Source organism: Mesoplodon mirus (assembly GCF_964341445.2).
Source record: "Mesoplodon mirus genome assembly, chromosome: 5".
Lineage (NCBI taxonomy): Eukaryota > Metazoa > Chordata > Mammalia > Artiodactyla > Ziphiidae > Mesoplodon > Mesoplodon mirus.
The window spans coordinates 55,983,755-56,009,443 of NC_138980.1; positions in this window are offsets into that span (position 1 = coordinate 55,983,755).

Genomic DNA, 25,689 nt, shown 5'->3' on the forward strand with positions numbered 1-25,689 from the left:
AGATGGATGAAGGGGCTTGAACTAAGGGGAAGCAATGTGTGTGCTGAGGAGTCAGATCTAGATAGAATTTGAAGGCAGAACCATCAGAGTTTGCTAACAGAGTGCATGTCTGGGGACTAAGACATCAAGGATATCCAAGAAACTGGACAAGTCGTTTCACCCTTCCCAGACACAGGGAAGGTGGTGGGTGAAGCAGACTGTGGGACAGCAGGAGATGATTAGGAATTCAGACTTGCATGTTAAGTTTAAGTTTCCTTTTAGACATTGAAGTGGAGGCACTGAGTAGTCAATTGTATATACAAGTCTATAATGCAGGAGACAGGTCTGCTCTGCAGGTATAAAATCAGGAATAAAAAGATAATATGGATGGAACTTAAAGTTAGGGAACTGGATGAGATCTCCTGGGGAGAGAGCCAGAATAGGAAAAGGAGAGAGAGGTCCACAGACTGGACCCTGGGATACTCCATAGTTAAAAGATGTAAAGGAAAAGGAGAAATCAATCAGATATGACATGGGTCACTTACCATGGCGCTAGAAAAAAATGGAAACACCTTGTCTAGAGGCCTTAGGTGATCTAACCAAGTCTTTCTCTCCGACTTTATCACCTGCCTTCCCCCTACTCACTATGCCACACTGGACATCATTTTGTCCCCAAAACAAGTGGAACTTATTCTTCTTTCAAAGCTTTGGACTTGGGATTTCCCTGGTGGCACAGTGATTAAAAATCTGTCTGCCAATACAGGGGACACAGGTTTGAGCCCTGGTCCAGGAAGATCCCACCTGCCAAGGAGCAACTAAGCCCATGCACCACAACTACTGAACCTGTGCTCTGAAGCCCACGAGCCACAACTACTGAGCCTACATGCTGCAACTACTGAAGGCCACACACCTAGAGCCCATGCTCCGCAACAAGAGAAGCCACCACAATGAGAAGCCTGCACACCACAGCAAAGAGTAGCCCCTGCTCACCACAACTAGAGAAAGCTTGCATGCAGCAATGAAGACCCAACACAGCCAAAAATAAATAAATTAATTAAAAAAAAAAAAAAAAAAGCTTTGGACTTGTCTGGGAAGATCTTCTTCCAGACCTTCTGGCTGACTTCTTCTTGTCACTTAATTCTCAGAGCTTTTATGTTGCTTCCATGAAGAGGCATTCCCTCTCCTACTACCTATTCAGTTCACATAATCTTTTATCTTGGTTTGTTTTTCTTTCTTTCTCTCCTTTTTTCTTTCTTTCTCTCTTTCTCTTACTCCCTCCCTTCTTTCCTTCCTCTCTCCCTGCTTTCCCTCCCTCCTCCTCCTTCCCTTTCTCTCTATCAATGCATCCATCGATCCATCTCTCTCTCTCTATCTATCAATCTATGATCTATCTATATTCTTATTCTGTATCATTTTTTTTTTTTTTTTTTTTTTTGCTGTACGCGGGCCTCTCACTGTTGTGGTCTCTCCCGTTGCGGAGCACAGGCTCCGGACGCACAGGCTCAGCGGCCATGGCTCACGGGCCCAGCCGCTCCACGGCATATGGGATCCTCCCAGACCGGGGCACGAACCCGTATCCCCTGCATCGGCAGGCAGACTCTCAACCACTGCGCCACCAGGGAGGCCCTTATTCTGTATCATTTATCACTACCTTAAATGTTCTTATTTCTTTACATTTCTACTGTCTATTCCACCCCCCCACCCAACTCTGGCCAGGTAAACTCCATGAGGGTAAAGACTGGGTTCCCCCCCCACCACAGATGTATCCCTGTCATCCAGACTGACACACACCATCCAGTAAGGGCTCAACACATATTTATGGGGTGAATATTAACCAACATCCAGAAAGGCACAGTAAGCTTCCCAATCTCACCCAGGGAGCTACTGACATAAAAAAGGCTAGAAAACAGATTTCTGAACCCTAAACTAAAGGTTGGTAGTTGTCTGTCCCAGCTATTGTAAGGAGAGGAAAGGACAGGCTGAAAAAAAACATCCACACTCATTTTTTAAATGTAACCTTCCTTGTACCCTGCATCCGTGGAATACCTGAATAGACAACAAATCATCCCAAAATTGGACTTTGGGAGCAACTGTAGACTTGGGGTTTGCTGTATGAGACTGACTACTTTCTGATTTATATGGTTATCCTTGTTTAGTTTTTAGCGCTTGTTATCATTGGTATATTTGTTTATTGGTTTGGTTGCTCTATTCTTTTTTTTCTTTTATTTTTTTATTTTAATAATATTTTTTTAATTTTTTATTTCAATAACATTATTTTATTTTAATTTATTTATTTTCCTTTCTTTCTTTTTTTTCTCCCTTTTCTTCTGAGCCATGTGGCTAACAGGGTCTTGATGCTCTGGTCGGGTGTCAGGCCTGAGCCTCTGAAGTGGGAGAGCCGAGTTCAGGATATTGGACCACCAGAGACCTCCTGGCCCCACGTAATATCAATCAGTGGGAGCTCTCCCAGAGAGCTGTCTCAACGCTAAGACCCAGCTCCACTCAACGACCAGCAAGCTCCAGTGCTTGACACTCCATGCCAAACAACAAGCAAGACGAGAACACAACCCCACCCATTAGCAGAGAGGCTGCCTAAAATCATACAAAGTTCACAGACACCCCAAAACACACAACTGGACACGGTCTTGCCCACCAGAAAGACAAGATCCAGCCTCATCCACTAGAACACAGGCACCAGTCCCCTCCATAAGGAAGCCTACACAACCCACTGAACAAACCTTACCCACTAGGGGCAGACACCAAAAACAACGGGAACTATGAACTTGCAGCCTGTGAAAATGAGACCCCAACACAATAACTTAAGCAAAATGAGAAGACAGAGAAATATGCAGCAGATGAAGGAACAAGGTAAAAATCCAACACATCAAACAAATGAAGAGGAAATAGGCAGTCCACCTGAAAAAGAATTCATAGTAATGACAGTAAAGATAATCCAGGGCTTCCCTGGTGGCGCAGTGGTTGAGAGTCCGCCTGCCGATGCAGGGGACATGGCTTCATGCCCCAATCTGGGAAGATCCCACATGCCGCGGAGTGGCTGGGCCTGTGAGCCATGGCCGCTGAGCCTGCACGTCCGGAGCCTGTGCTCCGCAACAGGAGAGGCCACAACAATGAGAGACCCGTGTACTGCAAAAAAAAAAAAGAAAGAAAAAGAAAGAAAAGAAAAGAGAAAGAGGGAGAGGACACAAAACAATGAACTTAGAAATGAAAAAGGAGAAGTTACCATGGACACCACAGAAATACAAAGCATCCTAAGAGACTACTATAAGCAAGTGTATGCCAATAAAATGGACAACCTGGAAGAAATGGACAAATTCTTAGAAAGGTATAACTTTCGAAGACTGAACCAGAAAGAAATAGAAAATATGAACAAACCAAGCACAAGCAATGAAATTGAAACTGTGATTAAAAATCTTCCAACAAACAAAAGTCCAGGACCAGATGGCTTCACAGGTGAATTCTATCAAACATTTAGAGAAGAGATAACACCCATCCTTCTCAAACTCTTCCAAAGACTTGCAGAGAAAGGAACACTCCCAAACTCATTCTATGAGGTCACCATCACCCTGATACCAAAACCAGACAAAGATACTACAAAAAAAGAAAATTACAGACCAATATCACTGATGAATATAGATTCAAAATTCCTCAACAAAATACTAGGAAGCAGAATCAAGCAACACATTAAAAAGGATCATACACCATGACCAAGCGGGATTTATCCCAGGGATGCAAGGATTCTTCAATATATGCAAATCAATCAATGTGATACATTATATTAACAAATTGAAGGAGAAAAACCATATGACCATCTCAATAGATGCAGAAAAAGCTTTTGACAAAATTCAACACCCATTTATGATAAAAACTTTCCAGAAAGTGGGCATAGAGGAAACCTACCTCAACATAATACAGGCCATACACGACAAACCCACAGCAAACATCATTCTCAAAGGTGAAAAACTGAAAGCATTTCCTCTAAGATCATGAACAAGACAAGGATGTCCACGCTTGCCACTATTATTCAACATAGTTTTGGAAGTCCTAGCCACAGCAATCAGAGAAGAAAAAGAAATAAAAGGAATACAAATTGGAAAAAGAAGAAGTACAACTGTCACTGTTTGCAGATGACTATACGTAGAGAATCCTAAAGATGCCACCAGAAAACTACTAGAGCTAATCAATGAATTTGGTAAAGTTGCAGGATACAAAATTAATGCACAGAAATCTCTTCTGTTCCTATACACTAATGATGAAAAATCTGAAAGAGAAATTAAGGAAAGACTCCCATTTCCCATTGCAACAAAAGAATAAAATACCTAGGAATAAACCTACCTAGGGAGAAAAAAGACCTGTATGCAGAAAACTATAAGACATTGATGAAAGAAATTAAAGATGATAGAAGAATCAATTAGAAGAATCAATACTGTGAAAATGACTATAATACCCAAAGCAATCTACAGATTCAATGCAATCCCTATCAAATTACCAGTGGCATTTTTTACAGAACTAGAACAAAAAATTTTAAAATTTGTATAGAGACAAAAAAGACCCCGAATAGCCAAAGCAGTCTTGAGGGAAAACAACGGAGCTGTAGGAATCAGACTCCCTGACTTCAGACTATACTATAAAGCTACAGTAATCAAAACAATATGGTACTGGCACAAAAACGGAAACATACATCAATGGAACAAGATAGAAAGCCCAGAGATAAACCCACGCACCTATGGTCAACTAATCTATGACAAAGGAGAAAAGGATATACAATGGAGAAAAGACAGTCTCTTCAATAAGTGGTGCTGGGAAAACTGGACAGCTACATGTAAAAGAATGAAATTAGAACACTCCCTAACACCATACACAAAAGTAAATTCAAAATGGATTAGAGACCTAAATATAAAACCAGACAGTACAAAACTCTTAGAGGAAAACACAGGCAGAACACTCTATGACATAAGTCACAGCAAGATCTTTTTTGATCTACCTCCTAGAGTAATGGAAATAAAAATAAAAATAAACAAATGGGACCTAATGAAACTTCAAAGCTTTGGCACAGCAAAGGAAACCATAAACAAGACCAAAAGGCAACCCTCAGAATGGGAGAAAACATTTGCAAACGGACAAAGGATTAATCTCTAAAATATATAAATAGCTCATGTAGCTCAATATTAAAAAAACAAACAAACAAATCCAAAAATGGGCAGAAGACCTAAATAGACATTTCTCCAAAGAAGACATACAGATGGCCAAGAAACACGTGAAAAGCTGCTCAACATCAGTAATTATTAGAGAAATGCAAATCAAAACTACAGTGAGGTATCACCTCACACCAGTCAGAATGGGCATCATCAGAAAATCTACAAACAACAAATGCTGGAGAGGGTGTGGAGAAAAGGGAACCCTCTTGCACTGTTGGTGGGAATGTAAATTGATACAGCCACTATGGAGAACAGTATGGAGGTTTCTTAGAAAACTAAAAATAGAACTACCATACGACCCAGCAATCCCACTACTGGGCATAGACCCTGAGAAAACCATAATTCAAAAAGAGTCATGTACCACAATGTTCACTGCAGCTCTATTTACAATAGGCAGGACATGGAAGCAACCCAAGTGTCCATTGACAGATGAATGGATAAAGAAGATGTGGCACATATATACAATGGAATATTACTCAGCTAATAAAAGAAAGGAAACTGAGTTATTTGTAGTGAGGTGGATGGACCTAGAGTTTGTCATACATAGTGAAATAAGTTAGAAGGAGAAAAACAAATACTGTATGCTAACGCATATATATGGAATCTAAAAAAAAAAAAAAACCAAGGTTCTGAAGAACCTAGGGACAGGACAGGAATAATGACGCAGATGTAGAGAATGGACATGAGGACACAGGGAAGGGGAAGGGAAAGCTGAGACAACGTGACAGAGTGGCATTGACACATATACACTACCAAATGTAAAATAGATAGCTAGTGGGAAGCAGCCACATAGCACAGGGAGATCACCTCAGCGCTTTGTGACAACCTAGAGGGGTGGGATAGGGAGGGTGGGAGGGAGACACAAGATGGAGGAGATATGGGGATATATGTATATGTATAGCTGATTCACTTTGTTCTACAGCAGCAACTAACACAACAATGTAAAAGAATTATACTGCAATAAAGATGTTAAAAAAAATAAAATGTAACCTTCTTTTCCCTGGTTACTCTCTATTAATTTCATAAACTTGCAAATTTAAGCATATAAAATCATTGACTAGCACTAGAAGGGAGTTTTTAGAAGATAAATCATAGTGTATTGAAGCTTAGATCAGAGAGGGACTATAGCAATTTTTATCCAAACTTTTCCTTTCCCCTATAATCTCATGATCTTGAAAGGTGTTTGGTCAGTGGCCAAGAAAAAGAACAAAACTAATCTACATCCCTACCAGTTGCCTGGTGCCTTTCAGATGTCCCCTAGAGAAAAGATTGAACCAACTATTCTAGAAGCTGATGATCCAACAGTGAACAAAATAGCTAAGGTTCTTGCTCTGAAATGCTTATATTCTGGTCCGAGAGACAGACAGTAAATAAGCAAATGAATAAATGGACAAAATAATGTCAGGTGATGTTAGGTGATGTGAAGACAATAACATAGGACAACGTGATACCGAGTATGCAGCTGGTTGAGACAGCAGCAGACTTCTGGGAGAATTTCAGATGCCTGGTTCCCACTCTGGTTTCTGACTTAGTATCAAATCTAGACAGATCTTTTATGGTTCTCCCCGTGGAATAGTGTTCAGGGTCTCCTCATGGGAAATCCCTGTGACCCTGGTACCCAACCTGATTCATTTCAGAGATGAGAAATAAAGCTTGAGTTCCACCTCTTACTTGTGACCCAGCATGTCCCCAGCTCCACTGAGCACCAAATCCCATTGCTCAGGGTGTAATACATATGAGGGCCGAGTTCACATTTGACCTTGTTACGTTTGCCCATTGATCTATTTACTTATTCTTTACACACATAACTGAACCTGAGGTTAGTCTGCCAAATGTCTTGGGCAGCACACTTGGCTGTGACCCAGACCAGCAAGGAAAACAGGAGGAAGCACTGATGTCTCTGCTGTGTTGAAAAGACTCACACGTGCTCCTGCCCCGGTTGAGTGTATTGGGACAGAGAAGGATATGCTCCAGGGAGAATAAACAGAAATAATAGTGTTTCACCCACGAACATCGCAGGCGACCCTGATCCAGAGTTCTGGATACAAAGAACTTCATACAAAGATATGAAACCTTTGTTAGACAAATATTTTGGAGAGACTATATTTATAAACATGGATTTGGACATCATACAAATTTGGGTTTGAAACCCAGCACTGCCACTTATCAGCCGTGTGAACTTAGGCCATTCAATTAATTCTTTAAGCCTCAATTCGTCATCTATGCAATAGGAATAATACATATACCTGTCAAATCTATTGTGAGAATGGAATAAAATAACATATCTAAAGCACTTAGAGTATCGGGGCACATGTGTCACTCAAGAGCTTAGACTTTTGAAGCTAGAAGGAAATATACACATCATTTACTCCCATGTCCTCACAAAACAGGTAGGGAACCTGAGACCCAGAGATGGGAAGGGATTAGCCAGTGGGAGAGTCAGTGTTGGGCTGTACCCTGCAGGCCTACAAGGCCTGTGCTTGCCCAGCTTTAAGACCAAAGAAAGAGCCTGGAGTTAGCAACAGAGACATCAATGGTTTAATGGATAGGGAGCTTACATGTCTGACGCAAGTTCCTAGAGCAACACCCCACCATGTGTGGCAGACAGCAAACAGGACATGGTGGCAGTCTTTGCTGGGGGTGGGGGGTGCCATTTATAGGGGGAATTGATGTCAGGTTGGCTCATTGGTTACCAGGGAAACTAGCAGAGGGGCACACCCCTCACCGCCCCTTTGATAAGAACAATCACTAGCTGGGGCCTGGCCAAGTATGTAGGAAGGTCAGTCATGTGCGTAGGGCAGAGATACAGCAGGCACCGGTCGGGCAGGGGGTGTACAGAGAGCAAGAGAACAGCCATCTTGAGTGGCCTGACCACATAGTCAGAAAGAGAACCACCAACTCCTGGAACCTACATGTCACGTTGCCTTCCTAGGGCTTATCCACAAAGAGAGAGAGGGCCCAGTCTTGCAGGTCCTGGCTCTAGCAGCACAGATTGAACAAAGCAATCAGAGTCTGCAAAAGTCAAGTTCTCTCTGTTCCATCAACTTGCTAGGTAACTTGAGTCAGGAAATGATGCTGCTCTATACCCAGGTCCTCTACTTCCTGTAGAAATGGCAAGGGACCATGGTGAGGCTGGCCCCAAGACTATGAGGTCTAGTTGTACATGCTCTGTAAATTCAGTTCAACCACACCAATCTCTGCTGCAAGATCACTCTGACTCCTCGTCATCCAAGCATTCATGTACTTGCAGGCTCAGGGCCAATGACACAGTGAGTTGTATTCGCTCTATGGAAGGAAGTTTATAAAACATCCAACACTACCAGAATTTACCTATGAATTTCTGAGACACTGAATGCCTACTTTCTTGGGCTGCTGTGTCCTTCTCAGCCTTCACATTGGCCCTCTGATTCAACTTCTAACTTTTGGTAGTTGTATATATACCTCTTCTATCCCTGTTCCCCAGTCAGAACATTCTCCAGAGAATCAGAACCCTAGAGAAAGATGCCTAAGAGATAGTGAATCACAAGGATAGATGATGATGATGATGATGATGGTGCTGGTGGTGGTGGTGACAGCAGCTAATACCTAGTGATATGTCTTCTGGGCCAGCACAGCACTCAGCACTAAGCACCACCTCATTTAATCCTCACCACAAGTCTAATGATAGAGGCATTGCTAAAACTCCCATTTTGTAGGTGACGAACTTGAGACCCAGACTAGTTAAAGTAGCTCACCCAAGGTCATTAAGTGGTAAGGCTAGGATCCAAACCCATTATGCCTAAATCCAGACCCCAGTCTCTTAATTGCCACTCTACATTTCTGGAAGAGCCTCAGAGAACCTAGTTAAACCAACATCCTCATCTTACAGAAATCAAAACTGAGACCCAGAAAAAGGCAGATCACTCATTCACCCACCAAATACTTAACTGAGCACCACTGTATGCCAAGTACTACATAAGTGCCAGGGAAACATCAGTAAGGGAAAGGCAGTCCCTGCCCTCAAGGAGTCTAGAGACTGACCAAGTTCACCTAACTGGTTAATGGCAAAGTCAAGACATAACTCCAGTTTCCAGTACTCTTGTACCTTGCTAGGCAAGGGTATCAGTCAGGCTTCTCCAGAGAAACGAATCAATGGGGCCTGTGTGTGTGCATTAAAAAATTTATTTTAAGGATTGGGCTCACACAATCACTGAGACTAGTAGGTCCTACATCCGTAGGGCAGGCCAGCAGGCTGGAAACTCGAGGATTTGAGTTGCAGTCTTGAGACAGAGTTGCATCCTCTGTGTTTTTGCTCTGGAAATGTGTTTTTGCTCTGAAGGCCTTCCACTTATTGGGTGAAGCCCATCCACATGACCAAAGGTAACCTCCTTTCCTTAAAGTCAACTGATAGTAAATGTTAACCCCATCTATAAAATACTTTCAAATATACCTTCAAATACCTAGATTAGTATTTGACTAAACAGCTGAATATTTAGCCTAGCCAAGTTGTCACAGCAAGTCAGTCCATCATCTTCTCATAATTAATTAGAGCTATCTCCAGACTACCCCCAAAATACCTCCTCCCTCTGCGGCCTTCCTCAGTTACAAAATGAGAAAATTATTCCTCAGATTCCTTTTAATAAATGTAAACCTGACTTACTTCTCTCCTTCCAATTTGATGGAGGTAATCATTCTGACATATATATATATAGAATGAGTGATCCGTCCTTTTCTGGCACTCAGTTCATTGTACAAACCTATTAATGGCACATCAATGATTTAAAACTTGATTAATAAAAAAATATGAAGTCACACAAGGAGTAATATAATTTATATTATTGTCCTGGCTTGACTGTATTTTACTGCCACACAACCTTTCTTATCCTTGGTTTCCTCCTCTTAAGAACAGGGAGAATATTTGGAATATTAGGACCTTTCCAATTCAAAATGTCAATCATTCTACACCCCATGAGATAGATAAAAAGAGGCACAAGCTCTGCCAGTGGACAGGCAGCAAAGATAAACCTACCCAATTTCATAACTCTGCCACAGGCCAGCTTACCTTCTTCAATCGACGGGCAGATTACCTAGGTTGAACAATACTTATCAAGGCTGGGTTAGTTGGTAGGTTGGTTGGTTGGTTAGACCTTAAATGCACAGAATGAGATTAATCAGAACTCCTGGTCTCATCATTGGCCCTAACATGGTCTGCTTCTAAGTATTTGGTAATTTTTTCAAGTTTTATTGAAGAATGATTGACAAATGTAACTGTATATATAGTTTAAATTAAAAGATGATTTTATATACATAGTCATTGGATTATGAAAATAATTACCTCAATCAAGATAATACATCCATCACATTGTATAGTTAACTCTGTGTGTGTATGTGTGTGATCCGCTCAGCAAATTTCAAGTGTACAATATCATATAATTAACTATAGTCACCATGCTGTACGTTAGATCCTCAGATTTTGCTTATTACTGAAATTTTGTACCCTTGGACCTACATCTTCCCATTTTCCCCTCTCCCCAGCCCCCCAGCAACCACCATTCTACTCTCTATTTCTATGAAATCGGCTTTTTTTCCCCCCAGATTCCACATATAAGTGATAAAATGCAGTATTTATCTTTCTCTGTCAGACTTATTTCACTTAGGATAACACCTTTCAGGTTCATCCATGTTGTTGCAAATGGCAGGATTTCCTTCTTTTTTATAACTGAATAATATTCCACTGTATATACATACCACATGTTTTTATCCATTTATCTATCAACAGACACTTAGGTTGTTTCCATATCTTGGCTATTGTGAACAACGCTGCAATGAACATGAGTACAGATATGTCTTTGATATACTGATTTTGTTTCCTTTGGATACATACACAGAAGTGGAAGTGCTAGATCATATGGTAGTTCTATTTTTAATTTTTTTAGGGACCTCCATACCGTTTTTCATAGTAGCTGCACCAATTTACATTCCCCCCCAACAGTGTACAAGTGTTCCCTTTTCTCCACATCCTCACCAACACCTATGGTCTCTTATCTTTTTCAAAATAGCCAATCTAATAGGTATGAAGTGGTTCATTGTGGTTTTGATTTTGCATTTCCCTAATGGTTAGTGATTTGAGTGCCTTTTCATATACCTACTGGCCACCTGTATGTCTTCTTCAAAAATGTTTATTCAGGTGAAGATATTTGTAAACCACATATCTGATAAGGGGTTAATATCCAAAATATATAAGGAATTCACAAACACCATAGCAAAGAGAAAAAAAAACCCCACAAATAATCCAATTTAAAAAATGACTAACTTCCGGGGAAGATGGCGGAAGAGTAAGACGCGGAGATCTTCCTCCCCACAGATACACCAGAAATACATCTACACGTGGAACAACTCCTACAGAACACCTACCGAACGCTGGCAGAAGACCTCAGACCTCCCAAAAGGCAAGAAACTCCCCACATACCTGGATAGGGCAAAGCGGAGAGATTCCCGCACAGAGGATCGGTGCCAACCGTCACTCACGAGCCTGAGAGGCTTGTCTGCTCAACCGCCGGGGCGGGTGGGGGCTGGGAGCTGAGGCTCGAGCTTCGGTCCGAGCGCAGGGAGAAGACTGGCGGCGTGAACATAGCCTGAAGCGGGTTGCTGCACCACAGCTAGCCGGGAGGGAGTCCGGGGGAAAGTCTGGAGCTGCCGAAGAGGCAAGAGACTTTTTCTTCCCTCTTTGTTTCCTGGTGCGCGAGGGGAGGGGATTAAGAGCGCTGCTTAAAGGAGCTCCAGAGACGGGCGCGAGCCGCAGCTAACAGCACGGACCCCAGAGACCGGCATGAGACGCTAGGGCTGCTGCTGCCGCCGCCAAGAAGCCTGTGTGCGAGCGCAGGTCACTCTCCACACCTCCCTTCCGGGGCCTGTGCAGCCCGCCACTGCCAGGGTCCCGGGATCCAGGGACAACTTACGCGGGAGAACGCACGGCACGCCTCACGCTGGTGCAACGTCATGCCGGCCTCTGCCGCCGCAGGCTCGCCCCGCACTCCGTGCCCCTCCCTCCCCCCTTCCCCGCCCCGAAGCGGCTGCTCCTTTAACCCTGTACTGTCTGAGCGAAGAACAGACGCCCTCCGGCGACCTACACACAGAGGCGCAGCCAAATCCAAAGCAGAGACCCGGGAGCTGTGAGAACAAAGAAGAGAAAGGGAAATCTCTCCCAGCAGCCTCAGAAGCAGCAGATTAAAGCTCCACAATCAACTTGATGTACCCTGCATCTGTGGAATACATGAATAGACAACGAATCATCCCAAACTGAGGAGCCAGGAGTCAGTGCTGTGCCTCTGAGGTGGGAGAGCCAACTTCAGGACACTGGTCCACAAGAGACCTCCCAGCTCCACATAATATCAAACGGCGAAAATCTTCCAGAGATCTCCATCTCAACACCAGCACCCAGCTTCACTCAACGATCAGCAAGCTACAGTGCTGGACACCCTATGCCAAACAACTAGTAAGACAGGAACACAACACCACCCATTAGCAGAGAGGATGCCTAAAATCATAAAAAGTCCACAAACACCCCAAAACACACCACCAGACGTGGACCTGCCCACCAGAAAGACAAGATCCAGCCTCATCCACCAGAACACAGGCACTAGTCCCCTCAACCAGGAAGCCTACACAACCCACTAAACCAACCTTAGCCACTGGGGACAGACACCAAAAACAGTGGGAACTACGAACCTGCAGCCTACAAAAAGGAGACCCCAAACACAGTAAGATAAGCAAAATGAGAAGACAGAAAAACACACAGCAGGAGAAGGAGCAAGATAAAAACCCACCAGACCTAACAAATGAAGAGGAAATAGGCAGTCTACCTGAAAAAGAATTCAGAATAATGATAGTAAAGATGATCCAAAATCTTGGAAATAGAATAGACAAAATGCAAGAAACATTTAACAAGGACCTAGAAGGACTAAAGATGAAACAAGCAACGATGAACAACACAATAAATGAAACTAAAAATACTCTAGAAGGGATCAATAGCAGAATAACTGAGGCAGAAGAACGGATAAGTGACGTGGAAGATAAAATAGTGGAAATAACTACTGCAGAGCAGAAGAAAGAAAAAAGAATGAAAAGAACTGAGGACAGTCTAGAGACCTCTGGGACAACATTAAACGCACCAACATTCGAATTATAGGGGTTCCAGAAGAAGAAGAGAAAAAGAAAGGGACTGAGAAAATATTTGAAGAGATTATAGTTGAAAACTTCCCTAATATGGGAAAGGAAATAGTTAATCAAGTCCAGGAGGCACAGAGTGTCCCATACAGGATAAATCCAAGGAGAAATACGCCAAGATACATATTAATCAAACTGTCAAAAATTAAATACAAAGAAAACATATTAAAAGCAGCAAGGGAAAAACAACAAATAACACACAAGGGAATCCCCATAAAGTTAACAGCTGATCTTTCAGCAGAAACTCTACAAGCCAGAAGGGACTGGCAGGACATATTTAAAGTGATGAAGGAGAAAAACCTGCAACCAAGATTACTCTGCCCAGCAAGGATCTCATTCAGATTTGATGGAGAAATTAAAACGTTTACTGACAAGCAAAAGCTGAGAGAGTTCAGCACCACCAAACCAGCTTTACAACAAATGCTAAAGGACCTTCTCTAGGCAAGAAACACAAGAGAAGGAAAAGACCTACAATAACAAACACAAAACAATTAAGAAAATGGGAATAGGAACATACATATCGATAATTACCGTAAATGTAAATGGACTAAATGCCCCCACCAAAAGACACAGATTGGCTGAATGGATACAAAAACAAGACCCATATATATGCTGTCTACAAGAGACCCACTTCAGACCTAGAGACACATACAGACTGAAAGTAAGGGGATGGAAAAAGATATTCCATGCAAATGGAAACCAAAAGAAAGCTGGAGTAGCAATTCTCATATCAGACAAAATAGACTTTAAAATAAAGACTATTAGAAGAGACAAAGGAGGACACTACATAATGATCAAGGGATCGATCCAAGAAGAACACGTAACAATTGTAAATATTTATGCACCCAACATAGGGGTCCAGTCACCATGCAAGATGAGACCAACATGTTGTGAGGAAGCCCAGTCTAGTCATATGGAGAGGCCAGGTTAAAAGAGAGCTACCCAATCAACCCTTAGCTCCTTTAGCCATCCCAGCTCAAGCCAGAGATATAAAAATGAGAAAGTCTCCCAATGACTCCAGCTACAGATGCCATCTGAATGCAACTTTATGAGAGACCTCAACAAAGAAATACTCAGCTGACCCTAGTCAACATACAAAACATGAGAAATAATAATAAATTATTCTTGAAGCCACTAAAAACTGGATCACTTATGTATCAATCAGAAACAACAAGCAATATGTAATGGAAACTAATGTTTTTCAGACTGTGTTTCATAGAGCAGTAGAATTCAAAAACAAACAAACAAACAAAACAACCCTGCTGGGGAATAGATTGGCCTGTCAGGCTCTATGCTTTCCTCGTCACCCACTTCAGCCAGGGAAGCTTCTTTCTTATCTCTTGCAGTCCTACAAAGACTTTCTTTTGAAAAGAGGAGAAAGATAAGGAAGGGGGTTCTGTTGCTATTAGTCTGATAAACACCAGATCAGGTGATGCCTAAGTTTCTTTCTGTCATTATCTTTCTATGATAGTATCACTAGATATCATCCAGGGTAAAGGCAATAAAGACAATGTCAAATCAGAAATAATAATGAGAATTAGGAATGTTTGACCTAAAGAGAAAAACAACACAACTCAGATACTCTAACAAGGACCGGAGTTGTCTAATACTGAAGAGATGTATGCTGTGAGGAGGTATCTCCTATCCATCCACCCCACCTCATTCTTTGCTTACTATCTTCCTACACCGAACATGCTTTTGGTCTAGATTACATTTCTCACACTTAACTCAAGACCCACTTTCTGTGTGTGTGATCTTCGTCATCCAGTATGAACTTTAATTTGGGAGGAATCCCTCACTTTCTTGGTAACTATGTACGCTTGCCATATCTTTTCGGTCTGCACTCCTCCTGCTCAATTATCTTTGTAAAGAGAGGTCTCATTTTTTAATTCTGGGATTTTTGGCTGCCATTTGATTCTGAAAGAGTACAATAGAAAAAACAGATTTTTCATTCCTACCAACTTAAGCCTTCTCTAAACAGAGCATAGAGCACAGCTCCCCGTCCTCAGGCCAGTGTGTATTCATATTCCCAGAGAATCCACTGGACTTCTGGATGCTGAGTCCATGCTGCCCATCTGGAGTCTCTCCATTTGCCATCAGTATGACAGTAACAGTGCTTTTCCTGCTACACTTTCATCATAGAAACTCCATCCAAACACCCTAGAGAAAGGCTCAAAGATGTTCAGGAAAATATACAATAATCCTTGGCTGATTAATTTAATATCCTTTGGAGACATTCTATACAGCACTAGGCTAGGAGCCATAACCTCCACTTTTATTCTGGAAGCTATAACCTCCACTTTTAAATTTTTCCAGTACTGTTATTTACTCAGTATTTCCTTTAAATTAGACTGCTTTTCCATATAAATGAATTTGGAGTTGATTTTCCCTAATACACTCCAAAGTATATGCACAATCATTAAAGTGATATTCAACTGTAGACTAACTAAAATCACCACATTCCTCAAAACACTGGACTAGATGACCCTTTCAACTCTATGGTCAAATAGTCTTCAAAATGTATTAGCTTATTCAAAACTGCATTCATTCCAGAGGTCTGAGTCCATTTTCCCCATTTATTTCAAGGTCTTCCTCACGTCCTTTTCTTCTTCCCTAAAACTTTCTCTTGCTCTCTATATTGACAAATCTCCAATGGTAAAATATTCAGTTCCCTTTAGAATAAAAAAATTATAACCTTTATTGAACACTAACTATATAGTAGGCTTTATACAGAGTGCTTTACATGAAGCCTAGATATTAATTTTTTAAAAAGCAAAATATAAGGGAACACTTATATTAGCCCAGCCTTGTGGGTTTCTTTAGTTCCCATGCCTGGTTCCTTTTTGCTCTTGGCCACATAATAACAAAGAATGATGTTTCATTACTTAATGCTCTAAATGAGATGGCTGTGAAGACCCTTATTTTGGAAAAATGTCAACCCTATCTTGCCAAAAGCTAGCCACATGGCAGCCTTATAATAAAAAAGGGGAAAAGTTCCCAGCTTAGCTTTTCCAGAATGAAATTAACTATGAGAATTCAACTCTTTCTAAGTCTCTGGGTGCTCATGCCTTTCCCCCTGATAGTTAGTTATAAATGATTTTGCACTTTCTGTGCTGAGTAATGTGGACAAAAATTTACAGCCTGGAGAAGGGGTAGAACATTGAAATATGGCTTAAACTTCCTACTCCAGGGACTATCTCAGGGCTACCTGGGCTGGCTCCTTCTGCTCCAACAATCATTAATATTCCCTGCGCCCATCATTTCTTAGCCTTGACCACTCACCTGAGCTTCTCATTGTTATTTTTTACATGCCTGTACCACTGAGAGGCTATTAAAGTTGCCCACGAAAGCATATTATCAGCCAAATGGGTCTGAAATCTTACCTGCCTCTGTCTCTGAAGCACTGCCCTCTCACATCCTAGCTAATAAGACATTCATTTTGAGTTTGTTAATTTAACAGACATCTATCAGCTCCTACTGTGTGCTGTACATTGTATGAGATTGTGTGGGGGATACATCAGTGAATAAAATACTCTAACTTCAGTAAGCTAAAACGTATAGAACCAAATAGTTAAAAAAGATGATAGGCTAAGCTCCCTCCCCAGCCTCCAATCACTGAAATGTTAGTATCATGAAGACAGAAATTATGTTTTACATATTATATTCCAAGCACCTAAAATTGTGCCCAGCCCATGATAGCAGTTAATAAAATATATTTTAAATGAATAGAAAGATGATGTGAAAACTCAATGAAAAGAGAAGTTATTTTTGTGAGGGATATCAGAGAAGGTTTCTTGAAAGGAATAGCAATTGAAGTAGACCTTGAAGAAGAGACAGAAAATAAAATTTGTGAAATGTCTTTTTACTTATAAAAGTAATATACATGGCAAAGGAAATCATCAACAAAATGAAAAGGCAACCTACTGAATGAGAGAAAATATTTGTAAATGATATATCTGATAAAGAGTTAATATCCAAAATATATGAAGAACTCATACAACTCAACAGCAAAAAAAATAAAATAAAAATAAAAATAACCTGATTTAAAAATTGGAAGAATATCTGGAAAACGTTTTTCCAAAGAAGATATAACAGATAGCCAACAGATACATAAAAATATGCTCAATGTCACTAATCATTTGGGAAATGCAAATCAAAACCACAATGAGATATAACCTCACATCTGTTAGAACGTCTACTATCAAAAAGACAAGAAATAACAAGCTTTGGTGAGGATGTGGAAAAAGAGAACCCTTGTGTACTGCTGGTGGGAATATAAATTAATGCAGCCACTAATTGGAAAACAGTGTGAAGATGTCTCAAAAAATTGAAAAAATTATAAATATCACTTCTGGGTATTTATCCAAAGAAATCAAAAACACTAACTCAAAAAGATATTTGCATCCCTATGTTCTTTGCAAGCATTACTTATAATAGTCAAGATGTGGAAAAAATATGAGCATCTATCAATGGATAAAGAAAATGTGGTACATACACACATACACATACACACACACACACACACAATGAAATATTATTCAGCCATTAAAAAAAGAAGAAAATCTTGCCATTTGCAACATGGATGGACCTTCAGGGCATAATGTTAAGTGATACAAGTCAGACAGAAAAAGACAAATACTATAGGACCTTACTAATATGTGGAATCTAAAAAGGAAAAAAAACAAGATTATAGATAAAGAGAAAACATCGGTGGTTGCCAGAGTCAAGGGGTTAGAGTATGAATGAAATGGGTAAAGGGCATCAAAAGGTACAAACTCTCAGTTATAAAATAAGTAAGTCATGGGGATGTAATTTACAGCATGGTGACTATAGTTAATAATACTGTATTGCATATTTGACACTTGCTAAGAGAGTAGTTTTTGAAAGTCCTAATTAAAAGAAAAAAAATTTTTGTAGCTATATATGGTGACATGTTAATTAAACTTACTATAGTGATCATTTTTAAATATATACAAATATTAATTATTATGTTGTAAACCTGAAACTAATATAATGTTATATATCAATTATACTTCAATTTAAAAAATTAATTCATTAAAGTAATACAAGCTTACCTTGAAATACCTGGACACAAACAAATTTTTTTAATGTTTAAATTATTCATAAATAAAACAGCCAAGAAGTCTAAGTGAATACGGCAGAAAAAGTATTCCTCTAATACTTAGTAAGTACCCCAAAATTGTAAAAATCAATAAAAATGTAAAAGGTACCAGTAGCATCCAGACCTGTGAGGTGGTAGGAAGGGGAAAAAAGTTCTATAACCTACCTGCCATCCTGTGAAAGAGTTTTTGTTATTTTCCTCCTTCTGATTTAAAGAATATGGAGGGGACTGATGTAAATGATTGATGGAAAGTGAGGTTGAAAACTGAGTTAACTACCTTTTTCAAAAAAAAGATTCAAGTTACCATGAGAAAATTGAGAAGCAATTCCAATTCCAAGAGTACATTCTGCTATCTGGCCATCATTTAAAAGTCTACAAATAAATTCTGGAGAGGGTATGGAGAAAAGAGGACCCTTGTACACTGTTGGTGTGAATGTAAATTGATGTGGGCACTGTGGAAAATAGTGTGGAGGTTCCTCAAAAAACTAAAAATACACTTACCATATGATCCAGCAATCCCACTCCTGGGCGTACACCCAGAAAAAAACTATAATTTGAAAAGATACCCACAAACCTATCTTCACAGCAGCACTGTTTACAATAGCCAAGACATGGAAACAACCTAAGCGTCCATCGACAGATCAACGGATAAAGAAGATGTGGCACATATATACAATGGAATATTACTCAGCCATAAAAGGAAACGAAATTGAGTTATTTGTAGTGAGGTGGATGTACCTAGAGTTTGTCATACAGAGTGAAATAAGTCAGAAAGAGAAAAACAAATACCGTATGCTAACACATATATATATGGATTCTAAGGAAAAAAAATGGTCATGAAGGGGCAGGACAGGAATTAAGACGCAGACCTACTAGAGAATGGACTTGAGGACATGAGGAGGGGGAAGGGTAAGCTGGGACAAAGTGAGAGAGTGGCATGGACATATATACACTACCAAATGTAAAATGGATGGCTAGTGGGAAGCAGCTGCATAGCACAGGGAGATCAGCTCGGTGCTTTGTGACCAGCTAGAAGGGTGGGATAGGGAGCGTGGGAGGGAGGAAGACGCAAGAGGGAAGAGATATGGGGATATATGTTTATGTATAGCTGATTCCCTTTTTATAAAGCAGAAAATAACACATCCAATAAATAAAAATAAAAAAAATAAGAAGGGGCATGAGGAAACTTTTTGGGTGATACGTATGTTCATTATCTTGACTGAGGTAATGGTTTTATAGATGTGTACATAAGGCAAAATGTATCAAATTATACACTTAAAATACATACAGTTTATTATATATCAATTATACTTCAGGTTTTAAACAAAAGTGTTACCACAACAAATCCACTCATAACCACAGTCCAGTAAGGGCTCATTCTAAACAGGATAAATGCCACATATTAGGATTATTTTTAAAATGAGTTATGGCAAATTTGCAAAAGTCATACATCAAGTCTACACCAATGCCGGGCTGGAAAACATCTAATCCACACTCCACTTGGAGGACTGGATTGGTTTGGATATTAGCTACTGCCAATTCTTCTTATTAACATTAACGCCTTCCAAAGTAAGGTTTGAATAAGATTAAACCTGCAGGTGGTTAGTAAGTGTCATGCAAAAAAAAAAAAAAAAAAAAAGATCTGTAATCAAATGGATGGTAAACTTTCAAACTGTATTCTCAGTATTCTCCACTACAGGACTTTCCCAACCTTTTCATATGCCAGAGTGGGTTTTAACTCTGTAAGGCCATGATGTGTATACAGTGGTTCCCAAGAGTATTTGATCCTGGTGTCCATGTTTTCAGAGAAATTTTCCCAGGAGTATCATCCCATTGAACATTCTAGGGGCATTCTTTGAGAGCATTTCCAGGTCCTCTTTATCCTCTACCTCCTGACTGGATAGTGCTAAATGGAGGGAGATCAGAGGTGGACATAAAATAAGGGGCAAACAGGTTGTTTCCAATAGTTCAAAGCATGAATTCTGAACCCAAAATAAACTGCTTTTGCATTTTTCATTGTTCCACTTTTCCAGGACACTAACATGAATGATTTCTTCTCAGCATGATGGCACTCCCCTTTATAAACACAGATAATCAATCAGTAGTTGGCTGTGCTCAAAAGAGTGACAGACTCAGCAGAGGAACAAAGAATGCCCATTAGGGGAAAGAGAGAAAGGAGGGGGCTTGGGAATCATCCCTGTTAAGAGAGGTGATCCCCACCGCCAACAGCTATATCTCCAGGGGCCCCATTTATTACCATAACCTCCTATTTCAAACACAAGCTCACAGTCTGGGTCCCTCCATCCGTCTTTCAGGTGACGAATGGCATCATAAATCTTCCTTTCACCTCTCAAAAGGGCCACAGCTGAGCCAGGGCACCCATCCCCCGGTCTCTCCCCACCTCCTGCCTCTTCAACCTGGGCCCCATTCTTCTGGAGCAATTAAACACAATCAAGCTCTTCCACCCAGCAGTAATAGAGCCTGACCTTCTCCTGAAGGAGCCAGGGCTCAGCCCCAGGAGACAAGCCAGCTGGGAAGACTGACAGTGCAGTGGGCAAAACAAAGCGCATGAATATTCAAGCATGGCCAGGGGCATTGAGAGTCACTTACCCTAAAGGGAAGCCTAACTACTCCCTCCCACCGCATAAAGGGCTAAGAGGACCAGCCAGATAACACTGAGCCCTTCTGACTTCCAGCAGTAACCAGACAGAACTCCAATGGTCAGAGATTGCTCAGATTCAAGAATGGAGAGCAAGGAGCCCTACCCATAGCCTCCCCCTGCCCCAATTCCTTCTCCCAGGGCCTCTCTGAAGGCTAGGGTTTGAACTGCACTATCCACATCATCTTGAGTCATCCCGATTCTAAAAATAGAAAAATTCATGCTCAGAGAAGATATTTCCTCAAATACACATAGTGGGTAATTGGTAAAAACCAGGGCTAGGACCTAACCGCCTAACTCTACATTCATTATACATTCCACTAGATGAACTAGAGGCTTCTAAGGACCAAAGGACCCTCTGTATATCTAGGTAAACTTCAGAGATACATGCATACTTCCCAGAAGAGATTCCACAATTTTCATTACAAACTCAAGGGAGTAGATAATGAAAGTGAAGAATCATTGCCTGTAACGGAGAATAATTCACTTCCTAAAGCACAAGGAATGGCAGAAAGAAGTTGGACTCAAATAACAGGTGCCAATTTCTGGGACAGCAGGAAAACCAAATAAAAGAAAGTATTTGGGGGAGGGGACATTGGTAGGGCTGCCCTGAAGTAACCTATGAGATGGGGGTTATGGGTTTTGCATTCTCCCATCTCCCCTTTTAGCTTGATATCCCTAATCTAGTCTTCCATATTCTTTATCCCTTTCTTCATTTATCCTCCATAATCAGAAATATATCTGCACCATATCTCATGCCCTCAGGCTTCAAGTTCTTTTGAAAATCAGTCCATATTAGAGTATTAGTGAGGTCCCAAGGTTTTTCTTCACATGAGTCTTTGTTGCCTTAAACAAGGGAATAGCAATGGAATATCAGACACCGGGGTAGTCTGGCTTAGGAGCCATTTGGGCAGCAAAGAAAGTCATTCTGGGATACTCACAGATGGAGTTAATTTCTGAAGTCAGAGAAAAGAGTGAAAACAATGATTAATCAAAATTATCTTTGAAAACCCCATAAATCTCTCTTTAAATATAATATAGTAAATGTGATCTTTTATATCAACACTAGATGATAATATGTATAGACAGCAACCATATGTAAAAATTCAAATCTTTAACCACTGGCATATCACTAGTGTGGCGAAGTTTACACTAAGAGAAACTGTAGAAATCAAGACCAGCTGAACCTGTGTCTCTCGCATCTCCCATCTCATGTATACTCTGGAGCATTCCGTCATAGGAGGGAATGGTAGTCAGATTGCCTTGACTATTGAAATTGCTGTTTTCTCATGTATGCCTCTATTGTTGTTGCTACTGTTGTTTTGGTTATTTTCCTTTGTTTTGGCTAAGCATGTTTCTCAGTTTGCAAGATGTATCTCTGATGCAATTCCACATTGAGAGAGTGGATTGTATCAATAGGTTTCTGCCCACATAATTATTGGCTCAAAGACTCACCTGTTTTTAAAAGTCCCCTTTATTAGCTGTCTCATATGTGACCTTAGAAGAGAGAATTTGTCACTTCTCTTTTGCTCTCTCATTTCTTAGGGAGGTGAATGAGTAAGGAAGTCACTGAGTCTGGAATGATCTGGACTTGGGGAGCCTAAGTGAAAGAAAGCACTGGTGGATAGCTAGGAGACATGAGTTCACATCCTAGTTCTACCAGTGACTCACTGGGGGATGGACCTCAGAACAGCCTTACCCTTTCTACATCCCGGTATCTTCACCTACACAAGGAGGAAGTGAGGCCTAAATTTCTTGCTAACTCTGAAATTCTGTGCTTCTGACCCAGCTCTGTCACTGGCTGGGTACACTTAGCCAACAGCACACCCTACCTGGGCTCAAATTTTGTCTCTTCCACTTCTGGCTGTGTGACCTCAGATTTTACTTAACCTCTTTATGACTCAAGTCCCTCATCTGTAGAGGACAGAGTAAAGGTCCTGACTTCACAGAATTACATGAGATAATGCAAGGGAAGAACACAAGCATCACGTGCACATAGTAAGTGATGAATGCACCGAAACCAGCCTTACAATAAAATGAGAGAGCTGGGCTAGGTGACCCATAAGTCTCCTCCAACCCCACTCTTTCCCGGGTCTATTGCCCATTTTCTGGTCAGTCATGTTTGTCAGTTGTGGATCAGCATCATGTCACTGAAAATCAGTCACTTGCTCAGACTGCTGTCCAGGGCAAACAACTGACTGTGCCAGGGGCAGCAAGGAAATTTTCGCCCCGGTGCAGAAAAACTCACCATTATCTAAGAACTTAGGATGACAATATTACCTATCAGGTAGAGTCCCATTGCCAAGGACTGGAGGTTGGGATTCTGGTCACTGCCTGTCACAAAGTGGGACCTGGCCAATTCATTCTGGCTCTGTCATTACCTGTATAAGACCTCACCACCAATGCAATGCCTCATGAGGGGCACAGGTGAATCCCAAGTTGGGGAGGTGTGACATTTCTCTGATCCCGGCCCTCTCTGTTAGTCACTTTACAGTTCTCCACAAAGAACAAGGTATGGGATTTGCCACGTTCACAATGTTATACCAAATCTGTTTCAGATATGCTTTGCTTGATCTTTGTGTCAACCCTGCGAGGGAAGCAGCACAGCTAATATCCCCATCGCAGATGGCTCAGGGATGTGACATGATTCACTCAGGTCACAGAGCAAATTAGTGCAGTGGCAAAAAGGCAAATCTCTTTCTCTTAACTCCAAATTTAGTTCTTAAGGCACTTATTTTACTTTCCCAGCCGCCAAACATAAAGGATGCTTGCCCCTCCCCGTCACCACCCTTCAATCCAAAATATCTGAGGGTCTCTATGGCGACTAGAAAATGCCCTAATAACCCAAGTCATGGAGGTCACCCATTGCTAACGTCCTCAGCTCTTGCTTGATCCTTGACCTCTGCCTCATTCTGAATCATCCCAGATCTACGGGAATAATGCTCTGTCCCACCCCCACCTGCCTCCTACCCTATAAAAGAAAATAGGTTGAATGATCACACTTGCTGACCAGTTGTCCAGCTCCTGAAAGGTCACCCACCCTCTCTGTTCTGCCTGGCTCCACCCCCAGCATGAGAGCCCAGGGGACTGCCTTAGCCGCCTCTGCATTGCGACGGTCCTCTCTCGCCCGTCTCCCAAACCACGCATCGCTGCAAGCAGAAGAGCCAAGCACTCTCTTCTGTCTCAACCAAGGGCTGCAGGGCTGCCAGATGGTGGTGAGGGGACTCAGCTCTCTGCTCGACCCCAACTGCAGCCCAGCGACCTCCATCTGCGACATCCCCGCCGCCACCCAACCCATGCGTCCTCTCCGGCGTGCACTTGCGCGGCTGACTCGCCTTGGAGCTGGGGCTGCTCAATAGCCCTCGGCGAGATGGATGGAGATCCAACCCCCACCCTCTTCTCTGGATGGAAACTGGACTCTTGGCAATGAAGCTGGGTTGGAAAAGTATCTGTGCTGCAGGAAACCCAACTTTACAGAGAGAAAATTGATTCAATGCAGAAAAGGTGTGCAGCCTTAAATGAAACGCATTCCCAGTTAAAATTGTGCAGCTGCAGATTTGACGTCAACCCCCCGAGCCTCCGCCTTCTGTGCAAACTCTCTGCAATCCATCATGTCTTCTCCTCCCACCCAGGGACTTGATGTCTTCATGTTGTCTTCCTCTCCCTTTATCAAAGACTGCTTTCAGAAAAGGCATCTCATATCTGTCCTTTCCAGCAAAGGGAGAATGTCAGTCACCATATTTTCTCTGCTATAAATATCTTCATGTCCAGCCTCATCTCTCAGTGACTAATGGAACGTGGTCATTCTTTGGGGCCATAGGATAGGTATGGACGAATGACCAGGGACTGAAGAAGGAAGTATAGAGTCCGGTGGGACCCCGAATAAGATACTTCACTTCTCTGAGCCTCCACTCTCTCATCTGGTGGGTGGCCAGGATAAGATCAGACAGAGCTAGCTCATGGGGCTGTTTCATCAGTGAAGAATTTGTTGACAAGCTTCAATGATTAGAAACCTGGGCTTAAAGTCACTCATCCCTGAGTTTAAATCCTAGCTCTAGCTGTGTGACCTAAAGCAAGTTACCTACTTTCTCTAAGGCCCAGCTTTTATATCTGTAATACCAGGGCAATTATATCTTAAATACTTCACAGGGTTGAGAGAACTAAAAAAGACAGTGGAGCGTATATAATGGTTAAAAGCATGGACTCTGTCATCAGATTATATGGGTTCAAGCCCAGCTCCACTCTTTACTAGCTGTGTGACATTGGAAAAATCACCTAACCTCTCTGTGCTTCAGTTTTATCATCTGTAAAATGCTAATAATAACAGTACCTACTGCAATTGATTGTTATGAGGATTCAGTGATTAAATATATATGTAAAGTATTTACAAGAGTACCTGGCTGGCACTGGTACCTAATAAGCCTGAATAAGTATTAGCTATTATTAGTGTGGTTATTTAAGTAAAGCCCTTGGTACCATTCCTGATACATATAAGTATTCAATAAATG